Source organism: Lissotriton helveticus, chromosome 6 (assembly GCF_964261635.1).
Source record: "Lissotriton helveticus chromosome 6, aLisHel1.1, whole genome shotgun sequence".
Taxonomy (NCBI): Eukaryota; Metazoa; Chordata; class Amphibia; order Caudata; family Salamandridae; genus Lissotriton; species Lissotriton helveticus.
Window position 1 is genome coordinate 1,726,706,789 of NC_136067.1, and position 18,349 is coordinate 1,726,725,137.

Here is an 18,349-nt window from a genome sequence, read left to right on the forward strand (position 1 = left end):
TGATGGAAGGCTAGGTCAGGTGACTTAAAAATAACACTTTTCATTGGTTGAGAAGTATTGTTTTTTCCCAAATGATGAAAACCCCTCCTTCTTTCCTCACTCTGACTTTCATCATTGTGAGAGGAAGACCTATTTTGCTTGTTGGAAAATGGCTTCATTGGTAGCTTCAGCTGGTGGACCCCCACCACCACCACCACCTCCTCATGGGAAGAGAGGACCACCTCCCCAGGTCCTGACCAACACTGAGGAGGAAGAGGAAGAAATGGATGAGGAGGGAGAAGAACCACAATTTTTAGAAGAGTTGCCCCGGGTTTCCAGAAAGAAAGCCAGTTTCATCTGGCAGTTTTTTTCAATACCTCGTGGCCAAAAAAAAGTCAACGCGAGGTATGTCACCTGCCTGATATGCAAGGAACAATTGTCCAGAGGGACGGACAAAAAATATAGCTTTGGAAATCATACAATGCACAGGCACATGACGAGGAAACATCCCCTAAATTACAGCCGGGCGGAATTAAGGGATATGCACGATAATCCAAGACCAACTCCTGTGGCCAGACCAACAATACCGGTTTCTTTAACACCAGAAGAGGCACGGGAAACTGTGCCAAATATTCAAGAAAATTTTGGGCACATGATTCACATATGTATGCACTGTCGTGCATTATTAGCTTGTGGCAACATGAGCATCAATGCACTCAACCTGGCGTATGAACACCATGATTGCCCTAACCGCCCCCAGTAATTTTTTTTGCTCCTGTTGAGCCCTTTTCAACGCCTGTTTTTTGTTGTTTCCCCCCCAAAAAAAAACCAAAAAAAATATAAAATCGTTCAAAAATACAAAAAAACAAAAAATGTTCAAAAAATAAAAAAAAATATAAAACAACAAAAATATTTAAAAAAAAGTTCTTTTCAGAACTACCTTCCCTTTCCAAAAAAATTGCTAGAACGTTTAGCACTCTGGCAAGCTCTATTTCTTTTGGTTCGCTTCCGGGTTAGCTTCCCGGTACGCGGACCGGGAGCTAACCAAAAAAATTTAAAAAAAAAAAAAAGTGTAAGTATAAGGAAAGGAAACAGAGAGTGATGTTAAAAGAAAGACAGCTATAGGGAGTAAAGAAGAGATACTGTTTAATAGATCTATTTACCGAAGAAAAGACAGAAGAGGGTATAATTGTGAAAAACAAAATAGATAACGAAGTGAAAGAAAAAAAAAGAGAGTATAACATTAACAAAGAAGAGTTTCTTGGAGAATGTGAGTGAATGTTCAAAATAAGATTAAAACATGAGGAATAACAGAGAGAAAAAATAGAAAACAGAAAACAAAAAATAACAGAAAAAGATTAATTGAAACAGCAAAGAAATGTAAGTAACATAGAGCCATATCATCAACATAGGCAATAAAAGTTTTGCAGCTTTTATTGGCAGAAATGTGTCGCTAAAGCTGCTTTTGTGGCAGAAAACTGCCACTAAAACCACTTTTGCACCAGTTTTCTGCCAATAAAAAGAGCAATAATTTTATTGGCTGTGTTCGTAATATTCCCCTTAGTGTGCTTCAACTACACAGAGAAAGCATTATGAACAAGTAGTGATAGAGTGATCAGTCAAAGACACTAAGAGTAATAGAGACGCAGTGAGTGAACAAGAGTGAGGAACTATGAGAAGAGAGGGACTGAGAAAAAGAGTGGAAGGAGTTGAGTAAGTAGGTAATAGAGAAAGGAATGAGGGAAGTAGCAAAGGCAGGAAACTGAGGGTTAAAGAAATGAAGCTGTCAAACTATTAGTAGGTGAATGTGATAGAAATGTAACGAAAAGAGTACAAAACATTAACCTTATAATTGTCATTAACTTACTCACTTTTTGTTTTTATACTTTCAATCTGTGAAAGAGAGAACAAACATTTGAAAAATATTAAAACATGTATTTAAAAATTAGAAAAAACAAGGGAAAAGATTGAAGGACAAACAGTTTTTCAACAACTTTGACACTTACAGAAGCTTCTGCTTCTCCAGGCCCCCTACACAGTCCTAAAGATATACATTTTAAACTAACAGTATCTTGATGCAGATGAAGTGAGGCCTATCTTAAAACATGGTGCATCTTTTGCATTGCTGTTGTTTCAGAAAAGTGTCGCAAGACACTAAAATTTTAAATAATTGCTTCAGGATGCCAATAAGATGTCTACTATCCAGAGGTTTGTTTCAGGTGAGGCCTACTCAGGGTTGCAGATGAGATTTACACTTGTTGAAGAGTACAGAGGAGATAATACATGTGAAGGTCTACCAATGAAGTGAGTCATGTCCACTGCACTCTTCAACAAAGTTCAAACCTCCTATGTTTCCCTGGACAGACCTAAACTTGATCTGCACAATGTGATTCGTAATGATAGGAAACACAGGTGATGTAAATGAAATACGTGCAATTTATTTTGCTCATTTCACAATCACATCACTTGTGTTTCCTTTGCTTAGGTATCTCATTGTGCAGATGTAGTCTATCATATGAAAGAGTACGCAGAAGTGCAGCACTGCATGCAACAACTTTGACACTTACAGAAGCCTCAGCTTCTCCATGCCTCCTACACAGTTCTACATATACATCATAAATGCAAACAGTACAGAATTAATTATACATGTTAAATGGTTTATTTTTGCTGTTCTCAGAATGTATCAAAATTCACTAAAAACAGTGACTTGAAGGTATTCATCATATAACAGCGGGGAAAAAAAAACACAATCAAAATGATTGTGTTTAAAAAACCCATACAACATAAGAAATGAAAATTCAGAACTCCTTAAAGTTAACTTACTTTCCATGACGTCCAAGGATGTCCTATGAACAGCTTACACTCTTTTGTGCTGTTATTACTTTCAGCCCGCCACTTTCTGAAAGAAAATCTCCATTGTTTTTAAAAACACGTTACATGCAATAAATGACTTCTTGCTCTCTACCACAAGTTTCCACAAGGCCAAATCTGGTCAGAGCCATTTATAACTCTTGGATTCCTTGTAAGCCAATCCCGTCATTTGGCATTTCCGCAACTTTCAGAATTAAAATGTTGAAGATCATTTTCACAATCCTGGAATAGTAATATCTTCCCCTTCTTGCTCAGTCATGTTCTACATTTCCTATGACACTGATACTGCTTACTATGAAGCAGACTTACACTACCTCTATGACTACTATAATTATTTAATTCTCTACATCACTTTTAATCACAAAGCAATGTAAAACAGTAGACAGCATTGCAGACTTACATTCCCTCTACTCCATGTTTTGATTGGCTGCTTCAATTAGCTTATAAAAAGAAACAGTTTTTCTGAACTCATTCAAAGTGCACATATTTCTCCATGATGTCCAGTCCTATGGTTAGAAGTTATGTCTCTGAAATACACTTATCCTCAAGGCCAAATTGTGTAGGAGCCATTAGAACTTCTTGAAATTCCACAGAGCACATCCCGAGAATATTTCCCTAAAATTTTGGTTTTAAAAACACCAGGTAAGAGTTTTTAAGGTCATACGGCAATTTTTTTTTGAAAATTAAAACAGAATCATTGCAGAATGACCAGCCATTTCTAGACTTTAAATAAGCTGTGTAATGTCCTGATGTTATTGAAGGGCCATCATGATATATAATTGCTGCAGTTACAAAAGTCCTTCCTGATATTGACAACTGCGAAGCTACAACATTTTTAATTAAAGTTGTCAATTTTGTTCCATCAGGCCTACATCGTTGGAACATTAAAATGACATACTGGCCATATGTTCGTATAAATAATGTGGACATCATTTCAGATTTACATTGGCTACACTCCATGTTGTGATCAGCTGCTTTTACTAGCTTATTAAAGGAAACTGATTTACTGTCTGGCAAAGTTAAATATATAAATCTTTCTGAGTCTACACTAATAGTACTTGATACCATACAGTTCTCGCAGTCATGCTGCCATTGATAAGAAAGCCCAAACAGCTGATCTACATCTACACCTTCAGCATGTAATACATCAAGCATATACATTAAAAACTCCTGACAATCTTGCTGAATATTTTGAGAGAATTGTGTTTGGCCTGAACATCTGTCTAACAGATTTCGAATTTCAGACACACTTTCTATGTTTCTTCTATCAGTGGTACATTTCTCTAACACAGAATTTAACAAACTGCAAAATCTTTGATCAGAATTGACCACAATCTCTTCTTTTACATTTTTTAGAGAAAACAAAACATTAACCACTACATTAGCATAGCAGTTGACACCAGAACTGTTTTCAAACTGAAAACCAACAACATCTTCAACAGAATCCTTTTTGTTTCTGCTTGTAATTTTAGGTTCATTGACTTTTTGTCTTTTTGCTACAACCTCCCCAGTATTGTTCTCATTTCTTCGTTTCCGGCCTACCACACGTTTCTCAAACAAAGGATACTGAGGCAAATGTGGCGCATACTCTCTTCTTAACCTATTGTATTCCTTAACACAATCTAGATCCGCACAAATGTTTGTGACATCACACTCAATCAAGTACAATCCCGATAAAGTTCTAACTCGTGACAATGCCACATATGCCATACCCTCCTTGAACACAGAACTGCCAATATTCACCAATGCACTGTCTACACTTAAACCTTGCGATTTATGAATTGTCACCGCATATGCCAAGCAAACAGGAAACTGCTTACGGCGAACATATAAGTCTTTTACAAGCAAAAATCTAGCAGAACAACGAGCAATTAGCTGTACTTCCTCAATGCCATCAAATTTAATTTTTAAAAATTCAATTCCATCTCTATTTCTGTATTTCACAAAATCAACAACATTACCCATTGATCCATTTACCAGACCTCTTTCAACATGTAAATTCCTTCTTAAAATTATACGGCAGTTCAAGCACACATTCAGAGTCTTTTCAAAACCTGCAGTTTTAGATATACTCTTCTCTAATTAATCCAATTTTGTTTTCAGATTCTCAGACAAAATAATTGTTGATCCCATATGCTCTACTCTATCAATAGCTTCCAGTTTCACAATCTCTTGCTTTTCTAAATGCAACATTTTGTTGTTAAATTTGGCACATTCTGCAAGAGTTGGCATCAAACATATTCCAGATTTCTTCTCAGTAATTTTCTGAAAAATATTCTCAGGCACAACATCTTGTTCTGGATATAAATTTGACAGTAATCGTGCATGTAAAGCTTTTTTCCCATGCTCGGTCACTTTTCCAATTCTAACATCTTGTAGAATAGTCTTGTAAACTTCATCCTTCGCCTGACGCATATTTTCATGCAGTTCAGCATAATTGAAGTTTAACCATATATTGACATTGCCAATGCTGCCTAGGCACTTCCTGGTATCTTCATGCGTGATCATTTTGAACACAGGTTGCCCTTTCACTGGTGTCAGCTGCAGAAGATCTCCGAAAACAATGATGTGTTTGCCACCAAATAACACATCATACTCTGTTTTGAGAACTTCTTGCATCCTCAAATGCACAAAGGCAAGCATGACATTGGAAACCATGCTTACTTCGTCAATGATAAGAAGTTTCATTTTCCTCAAGATTCTTGAAACTTCAAAACAAGCATCTCCAGATAGCTTGTGATATTGTAATTTGTTGTCATGCTCCACTGGCAGCATCAGTAAACGATGTAAAGTAATCCCTTTAATATTATGTGCTGCCAGTCCAGTTGGAGCAGTGACAACACAAGACAGCGATGACTCTGTCCTTTCCTGCAAATAGCATGAAATTGCTTTAATGAGGAAACTTTTTCCAGTTCCCGCTTCTCCACTCACGTACAGTCGGACAGGCTTCAACGACGTACATGAGCACTCTTTCTTATCATGACTTAATCCATGATCAATTTGCATGGTAACTTTGTCATATATTTTCCTCTGCTCAACGTTGAGTTGTCTTTCCAACTCTTCTAAGTTAACCGCATCCTCTTGAGCATGTGCCATGGCTCTTTCCACTTCATTCATAGCAGTGGCAGCTTCATTTTCAATAACAGGTCCTCCTAGTGGATCCTGACTCAATGAAGCAGAACTCTGACTGTCCTGAGAACTGTCTCTGGCAATCACGGCTGCAATCGTTGCTTCCTGCTCAATTTCCGCATTCAACATTTCTACATATTTGGGAAAAGCAGGACATTCTATGGTCTCCTTGGCGGCATTGAAAGAGTCTTCGTAACAGAGGAAATCTCCAAGCAGTTCCTCTTCTGCACGCCAAGGCTTGAAAAGTTGCAAAAGTGCTAAATAGAAAAACTCCTTTTTTTCAGGAGATTCGCCACTCAATTTTCGATGGTTTACCAAGTGGCATTTTCTTTGCTTGACCAGACATCCCTCACTTCCTATTACAGCATACACTCTTTTCTCAGTATCTTCTTTGATGTTCCTCTTGAATATGTAAATTTGCAGAACCTCATACAGACAAACATTCTCGAGGTGACTGCTTCGATTTGGATAATATGTATCCAACATGTTTGTCTTCAAAATGTCGGTACTGTTTGGCTCCTTTTCCGCCAAATACTCAATTTCCCGCACAGGTTTGAGAACTCGATTACGCGTTGCTGCAAGACCAAGACTCGCCCAAACGATACTCCTGGACTTGGCATAGAGACTTGCTGAAGACAACCGGTCAGAACATTCGTATGCTCCGATTTCTCGATGCGACAACATCTTCAGACTGAAACTGTACAACTTCTTGCTGAGGCTCTTTTCATGGGAAATGTCCTCCCACATATCCTTCAATTCTGTCTTCTCTTTTTTGGTGATGTAAGACGTCACATACCGAGCCACAGCCATACAGTTATCAGCCACAAACTGTATATCCATGTTAAAAAAAAAAAAGAAAATAATTAACAACAAGGGGTGGTGATGGACAGAGTCTCTGAATTAAGCAGAAAACTCTCACCCAGTCAAGAGATCAGGGCTAGATCCAACACCGTTTTTTAGCTCACTGCATCATCCCAGTTTCAGAACCTGGCTGTATGCAAATTAGTCTGTTCCTGTCCCAGTGCATGATGGGAACAGGGCAAACCAAACTACAAAGCCAATTCTTACACTGGAAAGGAAACAAGCTACCGGGGACCGGTTTCTGGCATTTCAGCCTCTTCGGCCCGGCTTGCTTGAATCCTGATGGTGCAGTGAGCAAGGGACTCATGTCTGAGCATACCCTTCCACGCTTAGGGTGGACAAAATAATTAACAACAAGGGGTGGTGATGGACAGAGTCTCTGAATTAAGCAGAAAACTCTCACCCAGTCAAGAGATCAGGGCTAGATCCAACACCGTTTTTTAGCTCACTGCATCATCCCAGTTTCAGAACCTGGCTGTATGCAAATTAGTCTGTTCCTGTCCCAGTGCATGATGGGAACAGGGCAAACCAAACTACAAAGCCAATTCTTACACTGGAAAGGAAACAAGCTACCGGGGACCGGTTTCTGGCATTTCAGCCTCTTCGGCCCGGCTTGCTTGAATCCTGATGGTGCAGTGAGCAAGGGACTCATGTCTGAGCATACCCTTCCACGCTTAGGGTGGACAAAATAATTAACAACAAGGGGTGGTGATGGACAGAGTCTCTGAATTAAGCAGAAAACTCTCACCCAGTCAAGAGATCAGGGCTAGATCCAACACCGTTTTTTAGCTCACTGCATCATCCCAGTTTCAGAACCTGGCTGTATGCAAATTAGTCTGTTCCTGTCCCAGTGCATGATGGGAACAGGGCAAACCAAACTACAAAGCCAATTCTTACACTGGAAAGGAAACAAGCTACCGGGGACCGGTTTCTGGCATTTCAGCCTCTTCGGCCCGGCTTGCTTGAATCCTGATGGTGCAGTGAGCAAGGGACTCATGTCTGAGCATACCCTTCCACGCTTAGGGTGGACAAAATAATTAACAACAAGGGGTGGTGATGGACAGAGTCTCTGAATTAAGCAGAAAACTCTCACCCAGTCAAGAGATCAGGGCTAGATCCAACACCGTTTTTTAGCTCACTGCATCATCCCAGTTTCAGAACCTGGCTGTATGCAAATTAGTCTGTTCCTGTCCCAGTGCATGATGGGAACAGGGCAAACCAAACTACAAAGCCAATTCTTACACTGGAAAGGAAACAAGCTACCGGGGACCGGTTTCTGGCATTTCAGCCTCTTCGGCCCGGCTTGCTTGAATCCTGATGGTGCAGTGAGCAAGGGACTCATGTCTGAGCATACCCTTCCACGCTTAGGGTGGACAAAATAATTAACAACAAGGGGTGGTGATGGACAGAGTCTCTGAATTAAGCAGAAAACTCTCACCCAGTCAAGAGATCAGGGCTAGATCCAACACCGTTTTTTAGCTCACTGCATCATCCCAGTTTCAGAACCTGGCTGTATGCAAATTAGTCTGTTCCTGTCCCAGTGCATGATGGGAACAGGGCAAACCAAACTACAAAGCCAATTCTTACACTGGAAAGGAAACAAGCTACCGGGGACCGGTTTCTGGCATTTCAGCCTCTTCGGCCCGGCTTGCTTGAATCCTGATGGTGCAGTGAGCAAGGGACTCATGTCTGAGCATACCCTTCCACGCTTAGGGTGGACAAAATAATTAACAACAAGGGGTGGTGATGGACAGAGTCTCTGAATTAAGCAGAAAACTCTCACGCAGTCAAGAGATCAGGGCTAGATCCAACACCGTTTTTTAGCTCACTGCATCATCCCAGTTTCAGAACCTGGCTGTATGCAAATTAGTCTGTTCCTGTCCCAGTGCATGATGGGAACAGGGCAAACCAAACTACAAAGCCAATTCTTACACTGGAAAGGAAACAAGCTACCGGGGACCGGTTTCTGGCATTTCAGCCTCTTCGGCCCGGCTTGCTTGAATCCTGATGGTGCAGTGAGCAAGGGACTCATGTCTGAGCATACCCTTCCACGCTTAGGGTGGACAAAATAATTAACAACAAGGGGTGGTGATGGACAGAGTCTCTGAATTAAGCAGAAAACTCTCACCCAGTCAAGAGATCAGGGCTAGATCCAACACCGTTTTTTACCTCACTGCATCATCCCAGTTTCAGAACCTGGCTGTATGCAAATTAGTCTGTTCCTGTCCCAGTGCATGATGGGAACAGGGCAAACCAAACTACAAAGCCAATTCTTACACTGGAAAGGAAACAAGCTACCGGGGACCGGTTTCTGGCATTTCAGCCTCTTCGGCCCGGCTTGCTTGAATCCTGATGGTGCAGTGAGCAAGGGACTCATGTCTGAGCATACCCTTCCACGCTTAGGGTGGACAAAATAATTAACAACAAGGGGTGGTGATGGACAGAGTCTCTGAATTAAGCAGAAAACTCTCACCCAGTCAAGAGATCAGGGCTAGATCCAACACCGTTTTTTAGCTCACTGCATCATCCCAGTTTCAGAACCTGGCTGTATGCAAATTAGTCTGTTCCTGTCCCAGTGCATGATGGGAACAGGGCAAACCAAACTACAAAGCCAATTCTTACACTGGAAAGGAAACAAGCTACCGGGGACCGGTTTCTGGCATTTCAGCCTCTTCGGCCCGGCTTGCTTGAATCCTGATGGTGCAGTGAGCAAGGGACTCATGTCTGAGCATACCCTTCCAAGCCGGGCCGAAGACGCCTGAAATGGCAGAAACCGGTCCCCGGAAGCTTGTTTCCTTCCCAGTGTAAGAATTGGCTTTTGTAGTCTGGTCTGCCCTGTTCCCATGATGCACTGGGCCAGGGACAGACTAATTTGCATACAGCCAGGTTCTGAAACTGGGATGGTGCAATGAGCTAAAAAACGGTGTTGGATCTAGCCCTGATCTCTTGACTGGGTGAGAGTACTCTGCTTAACTCAGAGACTCTGTCCATCACCACCCCTTGTTGTAAATTATTTTGTCCACCCTAAGCGTGGAAGGGTATACTCAGATGTGAGTCCCTTGCTCATTGCACCATCAGGATTCAAGCAAGCCGGGCCGAAGACGCCTGAAATGGCAGAAACCGGTCCCCGGAAGCTTGTTTCCTTCCCAGTGTAAGAATTGGCTTTTGTAGTCTGGTCTGCCCTGTTCCCATGATGCACTGGGCCAGGGACAGACTAATTTGCATACAGCCAGGTTCTGAAACTGGGATGGTGCAATGAGCTAAAAAACGGTGTTGGATCTAGCCCTGATCTCTTGACTGGGTGAGAGTACTCTGCTTAACTCAGAGACTCTGTCCATCACCACCCCTTGTTGTAAATTATTTTGTCCACCCTAAGCGTGGAAGGGTATACTCAGATGTGAGTCCCTTGCTCATTGCACCATCAGGATTCAAGCAAGCCGGGCCGAAGACGCCTGAAATGACAGAAACCGGTCCCCGGAAGCTTGTTTCCTTCCCAGTGTAAGAATTGGCTTTTGTAGTCTGGTCTGCCCTGTTCCCATGATGCACTGGGCCAGGGACAGACTAATTTGCATACAGCCAGGTTCTGAAACTGGGATGGTGCAATGAGCTAAAAAACGGTGTTGGATCTAGCCCTGATCTCTTGACTGGGTGAGAGTACTCTGCTTAACTCAGAGACTCTGTCCATCACCACCCCTTGTTGTAAATTATTTTGTCCACCCTAAGCGTGGAAGGGTATACTCAGATGTGAGTCCCTTGCTCATTGCACCATCAGGATTCAAGCAAGCCGGGCCGAAGACGCCTGAAATGGCAGAAACCGGTCCCCGGAAGCTTGTTTCCTTCCCAGTGTAAGAATTGGCTTTTGTAGTCTGGTCTGCCCTGTTCCCATGATGCACTGGGCCAGGGACAGACTAATTTGCATACAGCCAGGTTCTGAAACTGGGATGGTGCAATGAGCTAAAAAACGGTGTTGGATCTAGCCCTGATCTCTTGACTGGGTGAGAGTACTCTGCTTAACTCAGAGACTCTGTCCATCACCACCCCTTGTTGTAAATTATTTTGTCCACCCTAAGCGTGGAAGGGTATACTCAGATGTGAGTCCCTTGCTCATTGCACCATCAGGATTCAAGCAAGCCGGGCCGAAGACGCCTGAAATGGCAGAAACCGGTCCCCGGAAGCTTGTTTCCTTCCCAGTGTAAGAATTGGCTTTTGTAGTCTGGTCTGCCCTGTTCCCATGATGCACTGGGCCAGGGACAGACTAATTTGCATACAGCCAGGTTCTGAAACTGGGATGGTGCAATGAGCTAAAAAACGGTGTTGGATCTAGCCCTGATCTCTTGACTGGGTGAGAGTACTCTGCTTAACTCAGAGACTCTGTCCATCACCACCCCTTGTTGTAAATTATTTTGTCCACCCTAAGCGTGGAAGGGTATACTCAGATGTGAGTCCCTTGCTCATTGCACCATCAGGATTCAAGCAAGCCGGGCCGAAGACGCCTGAAATGGCAGAAACCGGTCCCCGGAAGCTTGTTTCCTTCCCAGTGTAAGAATTGGCTTTTGTAGTCTGGTCTGCCCTGTTCCCATGATGCACTGGGCCAGGGACAGACTAATTTGCATACAGCCAGGTTCTGAAACTGGGATGGTGCAATGAGCTAAAAAACGGTGTTGGATCTAGCCCTGATCTCTTGACTGGGTGAGAGTACTCTGCTTAACTCAGAGACTCTGTCCATCACCACCCCTTGTTGTAAATTATTTTGTCCACCCTAAGCGTGGAAGGGTATACTCAGATGTGAGTCCCTTGCTCATTGCACCATCAGGATTCGAGCAAGCCGGGCCGAAGACGCCTGAAATGGCAGAAACCGGTCCCCGGAAGCTTGTTTCCTTCCCAGTGTAAGAATTGGCTTTTGTAGTCTGGTCTGCCCTGTTCCCATGATGCACTGGGCCAGGGACAGACTATTTTGCATACAGCCAGGTTCTGAAACTGGGATGGTGCAATGAGCTAAAAAACGGTGTTGGATCTAGCCCTGATCTCTTGACTGGGTGAGAGTACTCTGCTTAACTCAGAGACTCTGTCCATCACCACCCCTTGTTGTAAAGTATATCCATGTTAGCATTCCACATGGACAAAATCACCGGGTTGTAGTCGTTGATGTACTTGGACTCTTCGTTCCTCTTCAAATTGTAAGTGTTTTTAGGTGATTTCTTCATGACATTGTGTCGCAGCGAAGACATCAAACTGTTTACTCTTCCTTTAGAAATCACCGGTCGTGGAAAGCCGAAACGACATTTAGTGTAGAACTTGTCCTTGTTTCGGAATTTACGACGGCAGTACTTTCCACATCGATGGCTTTGGAAACGCAGAACTTTTTCTCTTAGGCTTTTCTTCTCCTTTGCGTTTGGAACAGCACACGTAGAATACTGTTGGATGAAACTCATCACTGAGTCTTCTGGATCCGTTCCAAATTTAGGTGCATCCTTGATCCACAGCAACATATGTATATGAGGAGCACCTCTTGCTTGGTACTCCTTTCTCCAGAAGAAATCCAACACCTCTCCAAGAGGTGGATTCTTCTTATTCATGATGAAAGACATCATAGCTTCAAATCTATGATTGAAGTACCTACATACATTGACTGGATCCAAAGAGCACAGTTCTCCGGGTGTCTTGAATTCGATGTTATCTACGTTTGCATTTGCCTCTCGTAGAAATTCAAGTAAGTCTTCCCAGCCATACTCGGCACAGCTCAGAGTGAGGAACCATGTGGGAGTACCTAAGTTCCTCAACATACATTTTAAATCACCATGACGACGGTACCAGTACTCATTAGTACCACGCTGACACGCCATGAGATTAATCAGGTGAGAATCCAAAATACTGTCTTGGACATTGACTTTATCCATAAAGTCACTTGCCGAGATGTTTTGCATGTGTATACCACTTTTCAAGATGTGGTTCACTGCATATGACAGTCCAGACAGATCGCTTTCAAACAGGAGATGAAATAAATAGGGAATGCATTGTCGAAACCTAGCATCTCCTGCATACAATCGCAAAGTCCGGTATTCAGAAGCAGGAATTTGATGAGGTCGCTCATCATATCTTCCTCCCTGACCTGTTGGAAAAAGCTGTGGGAAACACCGAGCTTCCAAACTTTCCTCCCAAACACTAATGGGACTCCCTTTGGCTTGTTTCATTTGAAACAACTCAATAGCATTCCCCATGACTTCCTTGGAATGCAAAGGATGAACACTATAATGTTCATATATTTCTTCACTAGTAGAGGGTTCTACTTTCTCAATTTGACCAGCACCCAAATCGCTATCCTCTTCCTCACTTACTTCCTCTTCTGCAACATATACATTCTTATAGTATTTATTATTTTTTTTCAAATACAATGTTGCCTTTTTAACTTTCCTAACATCTACTAAATCTTGCCATATTTTCTTATTCTTTGTCGGAACCCCATTAACTAAGATAACCAGAGGTTCCTCTTCCACTTTTTCTACTCCAATTGTGTTAATGTTTTTCTTCAAATCTAGAGGCAAATAAACAACTCTTCCCTTTAATCCTCTCTGTAAATCTGATGGAGGCAATTTCCCTGTCTTTGGCTCCATTCTTACAATAGCCTGAAAGGGATGGATACTTTGAATCAAAATAGATTCATAAGTATTTAAATCCTTCAATTCAGAAGGAATCTCAATCAATTCCAGATTATTATGAACTGCTCTAGCAGGCATCTGGTTTTGATTTAATTTGTTACAACAATAAGTACACACACGTTGATCCAATCCCAAATCAAAACAATTTTCTACCATCAAGTATGTTGCGAAATCCTTCCATTCACTATTATTTTCCCTTTCACTTTTTGCATATAAATCCACTAACTTAGTCTGATTCTTATAATAAGTGCGTCGACAACACACACAAGTGAAATTTGGCCTCTCACTTGATTTGACCTGAAACGTCGCAATTTCCCTCTGGAAATTATCTGTACTGGAAACCTGTACACTATCTTCCACATTACCCGCTTCTTCTTGGTCAATTTCAACATTCTCCTCTTTACTTCCAAAGTAACAAAACTCAATTTCTTCACATATATTCTTCACATCTATTTCAGAACCATGCAAAAGAGTAGCGCATAATTGTTTAAGCATAATTGCTGGACTCGCATAATACAACATTCTAACTAATTTCCTCACTTTATTATGATGCACTGCTAGCATCCTGAAATGATGAAAAAACACTCTGGCATACTCTCCTGGAAAGACAAGCCAGTGAATGACCATGCAAACCTGTCACTTCTCTCACTCTGCAAGGATCTAATTCTTGCAACAACATCATTTTCTGCTTCAAACTTTTCTTATTAAATGACCGTACAAAATCACAAAGCAAATTGATGGAATCCTGTCGCACACTGCAAATACTACTACACTTCCAGGTGTACACAGGACCCTTAGCACGTCTTCCTAAAACCTCATTACCTAACACCTCTTCTGCCTCTGTTGTCACAAGTTTTTCTTTTTCAACTGGACAACCATCTTTCACTTCATAAGCACGACCACTGGTGTCAACTGCATGCACCAAATCATTATCCTGGAAATAACTCTCCTCATTAAAAAATACCTCACAGCTTGAACTATGCATCCATTCTCCAGAAAAAACTTCACAAAAATTACTACGATTAACTATTCTCTTCCATCTACTATTTCTTTTGAAATCATAAATTGCCTTGTTTAGCTTCCTAATTCTATTGATTATCAAAATAAATAACTTACGTTTAATTTCAAATGCCTGATCAATAACTTTCTCAACTTTTTTTTTTCTCTTATAAAAAACCAGTTTCTGTTGACCTTTCTTAATATTTTTTAACAAATTGCCAATTATCCTGTTGCGGAACATTCGTTTACGAATCTCCCTAAACTGTTGTTTCCTTCTACTATCATGCACAGAGTTATCTCTTGCTCTAGCAGTAACATTTTTCATTGGCCTTTCCTTTCCATTTGAATTCCTTCTCGTTTTATGGACTGAAACATTTTCTGTAGTAATATTTTTTTTACTACACATATTTCTTATGAAATATTTTGTGCTCTTACCCGGTGCATTCTTCGTGACTTGACAAATCTTTTTGTTAGAGGACTGCTGCTTATTTTGTTTCACCTGCTGTCTTTGACGTTTTGCAGCCTTTCTCTGTCTTTCTATTGTTGGCATGGTGAAATCTTGAAATGATCTGCAGTTGAATCTGTGGTAAAATATAATAAAAAATGTTATTAACCATTATTACCAAACAGTAAAACAATAACAGTGATCAAAAACTTAACACACTACTTGACATTTTAAATAGAAGATTTTTTAGTCCTTGCAAATTTACAATACAGAAATAGCAGAAAAGAAATGACATTTATATTTATGTTACCTGTGCTATTTTATATGTGAATCTGATCTAATTTTATGAGCATATTTTAATATTTTATTGAAGACACTACACATAACCTGCTTTTGAAGGTGTCTTTATTTTTAAATTAAACGGTTTACCTTTTTACTTTTTATTAATTATAAATTTTAAAAATAAATGTTTATATTTCCATAGGCTCAAGCAGGTCAGCTTCCCATCCTATGTCATATAATTCGGACAAATCTGCATCCTCATCACGCTCTTCTTCATCCTCAGGATTTAAATCATCCAAGGGATCAACATCCACTGATGTTTCAATTACAAGTTCAATGATGAGGTCAAAATCAACTGATTGCAGATTGTCGCTCATGTTGAGGTTGTCTTTATCTTTAAAGAAAGATAACAACAATGAGATGTTGCAGAGTAAGAGACAAATCTCAGAGATTATAATAGTAAAATTGTTTAACAAGAGTAATATTTTGCAGCTATTATTTAGCCATGTCCAGCAATGCTGAGCAGGTGAAGACTATGTCTAAATTTTCAGTGAACAGGACTCATCTCTTCTTAACGTTGGATAAGCCTCACCGACTCTGTGTGTCCTGCACATACTTAAATGTAAAGGGGCAGATTTATGTTAAATGGCACATCCCCAGGCATGCACCAGTTAACGTGCACCACTACTCTGCCACCCATGGTGTGCCGTATTTACAATCAGATAGGAGAAAGCTTTGTCAAAACCCTTCGCCTGCTTTAAGCAGGCATAGGTCTTGACGCAACATTGTGGAGATGGGGCACCCCTGAGCCTTGCTTGAGCTGCATCGCACTTGCGATACAACTCCAGCAATCACTACCTTTACAGCACAGATACGTCACGCATCTGTGCCATTTTTGCCCCATGATGCCCCGCATTCTAAATGCAGCACACCATGGGTGGCGGAACAGCGGCGCAGGATGACTGACACATCCCTGGTGATGCACCAGTCATCATAAATCTATCCCTAAGCTTCTTATCTTGTTACAGATGAACCGCCATATGTAGCATGAAACTATTTTGCATTTCCTAAATAGCGAATTTTAAGGAATAAATAGCAATTCTTTACCATTCCTAATTTGCAATGAGCAAATTGCTAATTGCAAATTAGCACCGCCGCTGCATCATAAAAGTGACGCACAGTGGCACAAAAGAGGCATACACCTATCATAAATCTGTCCCTAGCATTTTTAATGATTAATCCAGGATGACAATAAGGTGTGGCCTATCCAAAGGTTTGTTTAAGGTGAGGCCTACTCAGGATTGCAGATTAAAGTTACGCTTGATGAAGAATACAGAGGAGATAATACATGTAAAGCTCTACCAATGAAGTAAGTGATGTCCACTTCATTGCGCCAGTCATCATAAATGTATCCCTAAGCTTCTTATCTTGTTAGACATCAACCGCCATATGTATCATATAACTATTTTGCATTTCCAAAATAGCGAATTTTTAGGAATAAATAGCGATTCTTTACCATTCCTAATTTGCGATGAGCAAATTGCTAATTGCAAATTACCCATTCATTTCCATGGAGCAGGAGGCCCATAGGAATGAAGGTGCAATTTGCGATTAGCAATTAGCTCATCGCAAATTAGGAATTTTTCCAAAGGTGCAGGGGTGTCTCAAGAACACCCTGCTGCACCCCTGAAAACGAAATTTGTGGGCATATGGCGCACATAAATTTTAACAACATTCCTTTACCTCAAAAACGATTTTCAATTCATAATTTGAAAACACTTCCCACTGGGAAATTACTTAAAATGTCCTTAAGACACATGAAAGTGTTTTTTTATTGCCTTTCCAGCATGGTTGGGTCACTTTTAACATGGCTATGTAACACAAACATTTAAAATCTAAATTTCCCATGCACAGGTCGGAGCATATTTACAAGCAACTTGCGCCACAGAGAAAGGTCTTACATTAAAATGGGAAAAATAACATCAGGGACAGTCAATTGCCGTATAAAGAAGCATACACCATTATGTCCTTGTCATAAATTTAAAAACAATTCCTTTTCCCCAAAAACGATTTTCAAATCATAATTTCAAAACACTGCACATGGGAAAATTACTTAAAATGTCCTTAAGACACATAAAAGCGTTTTTTGATTGCCTTTGCAGCATGTTTGTATCACTTTTAACATGGCTATGTAACACAAACATTCAAAATCTAAATTTTCCATGCACATGTGGGATCATATTTACAAGCAATTTGCGCCACATAATTCATAATTTTCTCCTTAAAGCACACTATTCTCTATCTAAATTAAAGAAATATTTTCTCACCTTAGCAAATACTTTGAGTTTGAAAACAGTCTCAGAAACACACCAATTTGTCTTCAGCAGAGCAAAAGGTATGCACTCCAGAGTCTGCAGCTATCAAAAGCACAGAAATGCTGTAAATCTTCACACATATCTCTCATGTCACCCAATCAAAACTCTTCCCTCACTTTTTTTCAAATGAAAACCCTTCCCCCCTCTGCCATTTCTTGCCTTTTCTGCATGGCAACCACCTCATTGGAAGACTTCTGGTGTTTGCAAGTTCACACAACTTTGTTGCAATTGAACTCTGAACTCTCAGTGCACCTGCATATCCAGTGCATTCTTTCATTTAATGATTTTTTATTGACCATTCAAAATACATCTTTCAAAGAACACATCCGTGCACCCTAACTTTCTGTTTTCAGCAATCAAAATCCACCAATCACTGTTACTGCTTCATGAACACAGAAACTCCACAGTTTTTTTCATTTTAAACTCTCATTTTTTCAACTGCCATTTCATTGCCACACTTCATCTGACTGCAGGAGAACCTTCTCTCACCATGTTTTCTGTCTGGATTGTTGGACATAGTTATATTCACTGGGCTCAAAGGTACGTTGAAAACAGGAATTTACCTAACCTCAATTTACAAGATGTGGAAATTAAGTGGTTTGGCCACAGAGGATTAAAATGTCACCAATTGATACCATTGGTGAAAACCTTTATGCATTTGCCCAAACCTGACCTGTTAATTGTGCACTGTGGAGGTAATGACTTGGGCACTTTGACTGGGGTAGGTCTGGAAATGCTTTTAAAGGACACCT